Source organism: Manis pentadactyla, chromosome 2 (assembly GCF_030020395.1).
Source record: "Manis pentadactyla isolate mManPen7 chromosome 2, mManPen7.hap1, whole genome shotgun sequence".
In the NCBI taxonomy this organism is placed as follows: domain Eukaryota; kingdom Metazoa; phylum Chordata; class Mammalia; order Pholidota; family Manidae; genus Manis; species Manis pentadactyla.
The window spans coordinates 143,648,989-143,660,360 of NC_080020.1; the positions used below are offsets into that span (position 1 = coordinate 143,648,989).

At 42.6% G+C, this 11,372-nt stretch overlaps 1 pseudogene; it reads left to right on the top strand.

The window, feature by feature from the left end:
- Positions 1 to 3,426: 3,426 nt before the first annotated feature.
- On the top strand, positions 3,427 to 11,157 carry LOC118929547 (AN1-type zinc finger protein 2A-like; annotated as a pseudogene).
- The last annotated feature ends 215 nt before the right edge of the window (positions 11,158 to 11,372 follow it).

Sequence of the window (11,372 nt, forward strand, 5' to 3'; positions counted from 1 at the left end):
AGGCTTGGTGTCCTCCAGCTCTGGGATACTTACCAACCCGTGAAGAGGAACACACCTTCTTTAGAATAGAAGACACATTTGACAAAGGGCAAATACCCTTTCATACAGTTGTTGGCTTTCTTTCATATCTCTTTCCTCTTTCACCTGCCTGTTCACATATATTGCCCATGTTTCTGTTGGGCTGTTTCTCTTTTTCCTACCGTTTTCTGTGAGCTGTTCATAACTAGTTAAGTCAGTTATTTGTTATCACATAGATTTTAGTATTGTTTCCCCACTTTGTCCTTTGTCTTTTAACTTTGTGGCATTCCTTTTCCAAAATAAAAAAATATATATTTACACATTTCAAGTTCTCAATATTTCCTTCATGGCTTCTGAGTTTTGTGTTGTGCTTTGCAAGCACTTCTGTATTCTGAGATTATCAACAAATCAAGTCTCCAGCCCTCTCATTTCCTTTGTCTTAAATCATTGATTCAGTAGGATTTCATCTGAATGGGAAGACTGAGGTAAGACTTCAGCTTTATTTTGTTCAAGTGATAGTCAGTGATTTGAATATTTTATTTAATAATATCTTTTTCTCACTGATTTGAAATATAACCTTTATCATAATCTAAATTTCAACATGAATTTAGAACTCTCTATTTTGTTTCAAAGGTCTATTACTTCTTTACTGTAACATTTTAATTTTTTATATATTATCATAATATGTTCTATTTCTTTTGGCTTACTAGTTCTTGCTCATTGCTCTTATTTTTCAACATTTCCCAAGCTATTCTTAAATATTTATAAATAAAATGTTTCAGTAAAATTCTTTAAAAAAAAAGAAAAAAGGGAAAGTAACAAAAAAGTTATGATAATATTTGAAATTGTAAAGCTGCATTAAACTTTTGGTTAATTAAAGGAGGACTGACTGGCAGATTTCAATTTTGAGTCTTTCTATCCAAGAGCATGGTATGTTTTAAAACTCATTTAATTGTTATTTAATGTCTAGAGATATGTAATAAAATAGACATACAATAAAATTAGTATCAGTCATGAATATTTACATACTAAAAACATTGCATTAAATTTGGTGAATTCACTAATTTAGTGAAAATTAATGGTTTAAAAAATCTGTCTCATGGTAGAATTTAGCACATCTTTCTCTGAATGTAGCAAATCACACAGATAAAAATAAGTGTTTGCAGTGGAGAATAAACTCAAATACTTGGAGTACAGGCTGTTTATGTAATTTTGGGAAGGGGCTGGATCTAATAGGATCTGTGGTGAAGTGCAGAGGCTGTACAGTCTGTACCTCAGGACTTTCAAATTAAAGAAAAAATTTTTGAGGAAAAAAATAGAAAATTTTTAAAAAATTAAAACACATTACCATGCTTCATATTTCATATTTTCCAGCATTTTGGTCTTATTTGGTCTGAACTTCAAAACAGATAGAATTATATTTATTTTCATTGATTTTAAACAAGTTTAGCTTCAGGATAAGTGCCCCATCAAAATCAGGGGTAGAATGAGACAGTGGGCTCAGAGGCCAAAGCTTCGACTTGCAGCGTTGCAGCTGGGGAAGGTCTCCAGAGATGCTGATCTTCTGGGCTTGGCGTGTACAGCCCTAGCCTGGTGGGGTCACGCCTGCCTGCCCCCTGGCCCAGACTCTGCTCTGAATGAGGCTCTCCCCTGGGGTGCTTTCCCAACCAAGGTGCACTTAGGCCCAGAGAGCTGCAGGGGAGGATGGGCCAGCCAGCAGGGTGGACTTGAGCTCCTAGGATAAAGGCCGTCTGCTGGAACAGGACCCCACTGAGTAAGAGCTTGCCCAGCTGTGTTTCTGCCTCTGTCCAGGACCACCCCTCTAGCCGGACTCCCAGAAAATGTTATACATAACAGAAGCCAAGACTTGTGAGTTTGTCTTAATATATGCAAGCATGTGGCATTGAAACTTCTTCATGAATTATGAAATGGCAGTGCAGAACAACTGCATCCCAGAGCTGATAAGCACCTTGTTCTGCAGGTATGGGCCCTGTCTAATCTTTGCTCTGCGAGTTTTCTATACCACTGCAGAGGGGCTGATGTGATTGCTGGAGTCCTGCTGCTGGCTGAGAGCCTCTTCCTTTGCTGCTGTTGGGTGCCCCAGCTGCCGGGACTCTAGGACTTTGTAACTGGAGGTCTTCACTAAACGACTGAAGTTTCTTCTTCAAATAAGGCTGTTTTGCTTACTGATATTAACAATGCAATAAATATTTATTATGGTTTAATCTGTGCTAAACAATTTACAGGAATTTTTGTTTTAATTCTTACAGCAATTATGTGAAATAGGTACCTGTTTACAGTAAAGAATCGGAGACTCAGAGAGATTAGTAGTTTGCCTAGTGACAAAGCTGAGGTTTGAACACTGGCCTGTCACCCTCCTGAGGTTAAGCTCCCAGCAGCTACGCAGAGAGAAGGGGCCCTTCCTACTGGTGGCAGCTTTCCTCTGCTGCAACAGCAAATGGAATTGCAGAGCGCAACTCAACTCCAAATGCACCCTTTCATTCCACCAGGGAAACACTTCCACAGTGTTAGATTTTACCCAAGAACTTATGAGGGTGAACGAGGAATGCCTTACCCAGGTTTGCACTGTACATGAAATGAGTGGTTTTATTTAGAGCGCCAAGCCTGAAGACCGCCAACATAAAGCCATTGTGTGAGTGCCTTCCATCAAGGCAGGTGGAATGTCCTTGTCCTTTCCCATGTCCTGTGGTGGGCAGGTGCAGAATGAGACTTTTGAAAGCTGACAGGGCATAAATGAAGACTCAGGGACCAGAAGAGCGTGCTGGTCTCAACCAAAATCAGTCTGTGAAACCCAGAGCCAAGCCCTGCGGTCACAGGGGGCACAGCAGGTGCACACTGGGGGGAGGTCCAGGTTAGTTTAGAAGCAGTCTTGCCTGGGCTGATGTGCTCAGACGGCTTGTAGGTGGGAACAGGCGACGGATGTTCCGGACTGTCCAGGGCTTTTAAAACGGAGGGTGTGAAGGGTGGAAAGTGTGCCAGGTTGGCTTGAAGACCTGATGCGGAAGGGTTCCAGAGGAGCTGTGTGCACCGGCTGGCTCTGCTCTGCTTCCAGCAGATGGCTGGTGCTGTCCCCAGCTGCAAGTCAGCTGCGGTTCAGTGGCTTCTGCTATCCTTGGTGACCACAGCTCAGCGGCCCTTGCTCCCACAGGTGACCTCTGCAAATAACCGTTGAGTGTGTGGATGGGTTGTTGGGCTCTCCCGTGGGCTTGGAGGGCTTTGGATCCCATTTTCCTCAGCCTTTTGGCTTTGTGCCCCTTGGTTGATCATGGGAAGGGACACCCAGCTTCCTCTCTGCCACCTTCCACTGGCCTCCACGGCCACCTGGGCCTCTGACAAGGGCCAGGTGATATTTAACTCTGCTAGCTGTGTTTTGGGAACTTTCCCATAATGGAATTCCCTGATTTGGAAGAGTTGTTCAGAAAAAACTTAAAAGCAACTAGATTTTATTCCACTAACTTGATGCATATGAACAATATTTCTGTAAAAATTCTTTTACCTATGCTGCACAAAATGTCTTTTTGCATTCAAGATGTGTTCAGTTAGCTGGTGGGTGGGGAACAGGTGAGGGACATGCCTGATTGTCCTGAATGCCCACTTTGTAACTCCAGTCCCAAGAAAAAGGGGGACATAGCTGTGGTGGCTGGTGAGCACACTGACAGAGACTGTAAAACTCATCTTGGGGAGAAAGAGAAGATTTTCCCATACCAGTGCTCACAAAAGAGGGATGCAAGAGGAAAGAGATATTGCCAGTAGGTACTAACCAGTGTTCTGGCAATTTCTGTGTTCAGCATAGATATCCTCTGGGTCATAGCTGCAAACGTGGGAGCCACCCACCAGCACAGCTGTGTGTTCAGCTGCCACAGTCCCTGAGGCTAAGCCACCGGGAACTTTAGACACACTGTCTTCCAGTTGGCCAGCTCAGCAATTCAGGTGGAAAGTAAAGAGATGACATGGCTGTCCCTGCTCAAACTGGCATGTATAGGTTGCTTTTGTATATGATGTTAACTTTGTGCTCTGGTCCCTCCATACTTGTCATGGCAAACAGCCTGAAACTTCATTATAACTTTTCCAATAAAATGTACAAATTCTCTTGGTGAAAAAAAAAGTGAATGAGCAGGTATAAATGGGTGAGCAGGTATAAAAGCCAGTAGTCCATTAATCATCCCAGTGACAACCTTTAGCTGGAGCTCCCAACGCCAGCGCCCAGGACTGGGACTTGCAGGTATCTCGGCCCATTGTCCCTTCTGTTCCTTGTGGAAGACACGTCCCACTGTGTCTTCCCAAAATCTGTTTTTAGAATTGATTGAGGAAAGAGTCCATTTTAGAGGACCAGAAGGCCCATAACAAAACCCTAATGCCTGTGTCCCCATGTACATCTTCAGGCAAGGAATGCGGATCAGTGGGCAGGACTGTGCTGAGACAAACGTGGGTGTTGGTAGAGGTGAGTAAGATGGGAGGTTGTCTTCACAGCCTTGGGCCTGGACCCTCCCCTGGTTCTTAATTAAATTTCTCTTTATTTAGCTTATCTAGTTGCTGTTTTTACTCTTTTCTTTATACACCATACAGCCCAGATCCTATATTAAACAAATATTTGTATAGAATTCATTATTGAAATTCCATATGATTGCATCTGTCACCCTCCATTTTGCAGGACTACCAGATACCACCCCCAAATGACAAGTATACTTATACTCTGGGGACAAAGTTGGGGGCTTCTTTGGCTCTTCCTAACACTTAGGTCCTAATGAAGAAGCAAGAGATCATAGCCCTTTGGAGCACATTCTATGAAGCCAAGTGGCTGGATGCACAGACCACTTCCCCAACTTACTAGCTGAGACCTGGGAAGGTTTCTTAATCTTCCATGCTCCAGTCTCCTCTACAGTAAAATGGTCATGGTAATAATAGTGACCCCCTGTTACCGGCTGTGGTTAAGGTTTAAACTAATTTTCGGTAAATTGGTTCTAAAGATTAAATGACTTCTAGTAAAGCACTTATAGCAATGCCCAGAACAAAGAGAGCAACATATGTGCTTATCAATATTATCTTTACTTTGAGCTGCTGAGCTGATGACTTCAAGCCTTCAAAGCTCAGGAAGTGATAGTTAACTCATATAATTCACAGTCATCTGTCCAGGTCCCCATGGATGCTGTGTTCTGTGCTCTGTTTCCTGTTTTAACGGCATTCCAATCATGGTCTGTTTGGGGCATCACAGAGCTTCCAGTAAAGGCTGGAAACGTTTCTGTTCTGTCATGTGCCACCTAGTAACTTGTTAAAAGATAGCTCAGGTCAGTCCTGTGGCCCGGTGCACTGAGTGTACTGAGAGTGATTTAGCTATTCCTTTACTAGAGAGGAAGGCAGCAGACTACATGAGATTCAAGGTTATTTATGTCGTACTGTTACTATAAAGTCAACTTCCTGCCCTGGTCTGTTGGTTGACAAAGAGAAAAGCCTCCCCTGTAGGACTTAACTCTTGACTTTCCTGTTAGACCTGCCTTTTCTGTCTTCATTTTGGGAGAGGTTTTGAGTCAGCAAACTTGCTTTTGAATGTTTGTCATGAATATTTTTATTTTGTTATATGGGATTACATTTTTAAAATTATTACTTGTATGAAATTGTGTATATTCACTCAAAGTTGTAAACTATATTCATCTTCAGATGTTGATTTTATTCATCAGTCATCTGTTAATTCGTTCTTACGTTCCTGTAGCTGCAACTCAACTTGGCTAAAAGGATTATATGGATTTTTAAAAATTAGAATAAAGCAAAAGTAGCCTCCTTGTGTACTTTTACTTTAAAAATAAACTGACACCAAGAGATTAACTTTAACACAATGGGATGTGTTCATTTTCCTCAACACTTGGTCTGTGGTAAGGTCTCCTGAAGGGGTTACATTATGAAAGACTTTAAGGGAGAAAGGGTGAACTGAATCTTTTCCTGATGACACTGGAAATAGTGTCTTCAAAAGGGACTGCATTAGCTTTTGGGAAATACTAACTTACTGCATCTCTAATTCAACTTCAATTTTAATTCTAATCCAACTCCATTTCCTAAAACTTTCATCTTAATAGTTACATAATGTTTTGGAGAAATTATTTTCTCGATTTATTCTGTTCAACTAAATAAATTATAAAGACAATGTTAATTTTGTTAATTTAACAAAGGTGTTAGTATTGTTAAGACCTTTGTCAATGTATTTGACATTCAAAGACATTTTATGGTTTTGTTACATATATAGATTTATGATCATAACCTGCAGAAATCTACAGATAATTGAGAAAGAGACCATTTCAAATAGACTTTCTTTCCAGTTCAGTTCCAAAGGTATAATGTTAAAGTTGCGCCTATTAACTGTGGCATCAGTGGATGCATTTTTCCATCATTAGAAAACCACTGAAACAGAGCAGGACATGAATAGGTGGAGGGCTCTGAGCACATGCATTCATTAAGCACTGAGCACATGCTGTGTCTTAATCATGCCAAATAATACTCTCTTCTGTTTTTTGGCCAAATGAAGAGTAGGATCTTTGTTCCATATGACTTTCTCTTCTAAATGTTGGGAAACATTTTATAGTATAACTGAGTTTTGCGGAAGAAAAATAGGTGTTTCAGTGATTTTTTTCCCATAGAATGCCCTTCTGGGAAAAGAGTATGCTCTTTTCTGATAACACTGGCATTTTGGTCATTTATGTTGCTCCTTCACCACCCTACAAGCTTCAAAATGCACTTTTCTTTTGTGCTTTCTACAAATTGCTATGATAAATTAATGGAACACTGGCTAAAAAAATGGAAGTGTGGATATGACACTGGACTTATTTTTTTCAACTTTAAAACTTTTCAATAAGCTTACAAATAAAGCAATTTAGGACAAACTCTGAGGCGATAAAAAAATTGTCACATGAGACAGAATACACTTTTTAAAATTAAGATGTCATTGATATAGAATCTTATGAAGGTTTCACATGAGCAACATTGTGGTTCTTACATTCACCCATATTATCCAGTTCCCCTCAACCCCATTGAAGTCACTGTCCATCAGGGTAGTAAGGTGCTATAGAGTCACTACTTGTCTTCTCTGTGTTATACTGCCCTCCCTGTGACACCCCTACATTATGTGTGCCAATCATAACACCCCTTAATCCCCTTCTCCCTCCCTCCACATACACCCTCCCAACCTTTTCTTTGGTAACTGCTAGTCCCTTCCTGGAGTCTGTGAGTTTGCTGCTGTGTTGTTCCTTCAGTTTTGCTTTGTTGTTATACTCCACAAAGGAGGGAAGTCATTTGGTACTTGTCTTTCTCTGCCTGGCTTATTTCACTGAGCATAATACCCTCTAGCTCCAGCCATGTTGTTGTAAATGGTAGGATTAGTTTTCTTCTTATGGCTGAATAATATTCCATTGTGTATATGTACCACATCTTCTTTATCCATTCACCTGCTGATGGACACTTAGGTTGCTTCCATTTCTTGGCTATTGTAAATAGTGCTGCAATAAACATAGGGGTGCATATGTCTTTTTGAATCTGTGATCTTGTATTCTTTGAGTAAATTCCTAGGAGTGGAATTCCAGGGTCAAATGGTACTTCTATTTTTAGTTTTTTGTGGAGCCTCCACACTGCTTTCCACAATGGTTAAACTAGCTTATATTTCCACCAGCAGTGTAGGAGGGTTCCCCTTTCTCTGCATACTCACCAGCATTTGTTATTCCTTATCTTTTGGATGTTGGCCATCCTAACTGGTGTGAGGTGATATCTCATTGTAGTTGTAATTTGTATTTCCCTGATAATTAGTGATGTGGAGCATCTGTTCATGTGCCTGTTGGCCATCTGAATTTCTTCTTTGGAGAATTGTCTGTTCATATCCTCTGCCCATTTTTTAATCGGGTTACTTGCTTTTTGGGTGTTGAGGTGTGTGAGCTCTTTATATGTTTTGGATGTTAACCCCTTGTCGGATATGTCATTTACAAATATATTCTCCCATACTGTAGGATACCTTTTTGTTCTGCTGATTGTGTTCTTTGCTGCACAGAAGCTTTTTAGCTTTATGTAGTCCCATTTGTTCATTTTTTCTTTAGTTTCCCTTGCCTGAGGAGATGCTTTCAGGAAAAAGTTGTGTTTATATTCAAGATATTTTTGCCTATGTTTTCTTCTAAGAGTTTTATGGTTTCATGACATTCAGATCTTTGATCCATTTTGAGTTTACTTTTGTGTTTGTGGGATTTTGGTTTGTACCAGGTTCTTTTGCAGTTTCATATTTGTAATGATTCCTATGAAATAATAACTTTGTATAGGTGGTGCCCTCTAGTGCCCAGAAGCTATACTCTCTGGAGCTTTGCAGCCCATGGGCAATGGTGGGGGTCACAGGCACAAAGTTCTGGTGCCTGCCAGGAGGGGAGAACTCTTTCATGCTTCCCAGCTGCAATGCCTGCCTCTACTGCCAGGGCCAGTGGGTCGAGTGTGCAGGGAGGAGCCTCTGCATTATGCCCCTGTAGCTGCCATAGGCAGTGCTGCCCTCTGGCTGGCCTGGAGCAATGGCAGGGCAGTAGGTTTGCGAACCTGTGCCAGTAAGGAGGAAGGAGTAGTAGGCTGCATATTGCAATGGGGGGACCTTGGTGCTGTGTTGCCAGCCACAGGGATGGAGCACATGAAGCTCCTGAAAATTCTCAATCTGCTGGGCTGAGTGTGCCAGGACAACTTTGTCCACCTGTCCTTTCTTCTGAGCAGCAAGATACACTGTCTGTGTTATCCTTGGCCATTTAGTGCCCCTCTCACTGTTGGGAAGTCTTTCAAAGTGCCCGCCTTTCTTTTGTCCCAGACTGGCCAGTTGTGGGTACCTGTTCTCCACAAGCAACTGGAATCTCAGTCTCTCCTAGTATTCCACCAGTCTTTGCTTTCCAACCCCTCTAATCTCCAGAACACCATGTAATGTGTGTTCGTGCTCCCAGAGAAGATCTCCAGGGGTGGGTGTTTAGCAGTCATGGGCCTCAACTCTCTCCCTGATCCGTTTCTCTTCCTCCTGACTGTGAGCTGGGGTTGTGGGAGGGTTTGGGGCTTGCTGGTTCACTGCTTTGTTACTTTACCTTTTTCTGTGAGGTCTTCTCTTTTCCCCAGATGTAGGCTGTCTGCTGCAGTCTTCTGTCTGGTTGCTCTTTCAGGATTAGTTGTATTTGCTTTATTTTCATGTTTTATGTGGTTTAGGGAGGAGGTTTCTGCCTCACTTCTCACACTGCCATCTTTCTCCCCTCTTGAGGCAGCATATACTTTTATTGGAAATTGAATTTACCTTTCCCAGGACATATGCCACTTTTCCTTTTTGTTTTTTAAATATTTTAAAATTAAAAGATTTTTTAATTAAAAAAAATTAAAAAAACAATAAATGCACATTTACACTGAAATGCCCATAACATTTTTATCACTGGGCAACTGGGGCAAGTGAGACTGTGTGTGAGCCCTGTCGGAGGGGTCCTCTGCTTCCTCCAGCCCCATGGTGTCCCTGCATGGAACCCCTGTGAGCTCTCACAGCCTGGCTCTAGCGGGGCTCGTCCCTCCTGTGCAGGATCCAGGGGGCCCCTGCCGGAGCATCCCAGCTCCTTGCTCCTCAGGGGCAAGCCCCTGGTCTTGAGATGCCTCCCCTTTGTAGATTCCCATGCCTGGGGGGGCGGTTTCCTTTTATGGAGAGGCTGGTCCCTGACCCCTTGGCTGGTCTCTTGCTGTGTCTTTATCCCTCACTATGGAGGTTTTGTTCAGCCAGTTTCAGGGCTTTTTCGAGGGAACTGTTCCACATGCAGCTGTGTATTCATTTTGTCTCTGGGAGGAGGTGAGCTCAGGATATCTTCCTACACCCTCAACAGGACCCCTGCCCCCCACCGTAAGTTCAATTGGCTCTTTATTTCAGTAGAGGAGAAGGTAAATTCAGTTGTGGTTCAAGCATGCCCTCATATATACATTTGATCATTATTTAACTGATAGCTATTAGCATAGCAAATCTTTGACTACTGTTCAGTAACTATCTAGTGGTGGGGAAATAGAGATCCTGCCTTCAAAAGGTCCTTCTGAGCCCCTAGTACTCCTTCTTAGTGCAAAGGTTTTGGCGATAAGAATAGAGATTAGAAACTACAGGCCTGGGACACCCTGAATGGGAACAACACAATGCAGGTGCTTTTGTAGGGGTGTGAATGACATAGCGTAGGGATCTGAGACAAGCATCATGATTAATTTTCCAAACAAGCTGAGACACAAACAGTATAACAGAAGGGATTCCATCTTAAGGCTAAGATTCTATTTTAAAAGCCAGGAAGTTAGGAAGTAAGATTCCTAACATATTATTTTGGAAAAAACAGGCAATAACTCAGCCCACCTTGGGGATAGGGCAGGCGGCCTTGATTGATATGTTCCTGCGGAGGAACCAGATCAGTAAATTTCTTGTGGTAAGTTTATTCTGCATAATTAGCTCTAGGACTGATAATAGAGAAGAAAGACATGGTGTCTCTCACCAGAGATAAGCATCTTGATACCACTTGACAATTCTACACCCCCTAGCCCTTTATCACACTCCTGAAAAATGCTGAAAAGAGAGAACCCCAGCCTTTCAGTGTGCCTGCCTCCTTTCTGAGGTTGCCCACACTCTTTCTTTAAGTGTGTAACTTTAAATAAAGCTTTCTCACTGCTCAATTTACCTACATTTTGTCTCTTTCTGCTTTTCCAGTGGTAAGCATCTTTGTTTCTTTGCTATTTTATTCTATTTCTAAGTCTTCACTTATTCTCCACTTTATTTCTGCTAAGTAGGGAGGGGCTGCTGAGAGCTCAGATTTGGGCCTGAGAGTTCTGAGTTCCCGTCGCCTGGGTGACCAGAGAGAACCGCAGCTGCAGGAGCCTCCCGGAAAAAGTCCCTTCTTTGGGAAGTTCTCAGAACACAGTCTCACTCCATCCCATGCTACCCCAGATCCTGCACCCCATGCTGTGCAGATCCAAGCAGACACCAGAAGCCGGATGACCCTGGATTCAGGAGCTGGCGAGGGAGGCTTCCCTGTGTTGAGAAGGTCAGCAAGCTCCTGCTCCCTCCCCCTGCACTTTCCTGCCCTCGGCTGCCTGCAAGGCCACTGCCATTCACTACTCCTGCTCTAATGAATTCCTCTGTTACCTACACTCTTTGGACCTTCTCGAGAATTCTTTCTTGTTCAGAGTCAGGAACCCTTCCCCATCCAGGTTGAGGTTTCACCTGGTGCACAGGGAGAGCCCTCTCAGATGCAGCTGCCGAGCAACATGAATATTCATGCCTCAGAAGTCCTAGGGGATGACAGTCATGGGCTATAAAGGAAATGCCCAAGTCTCCCAAGTGG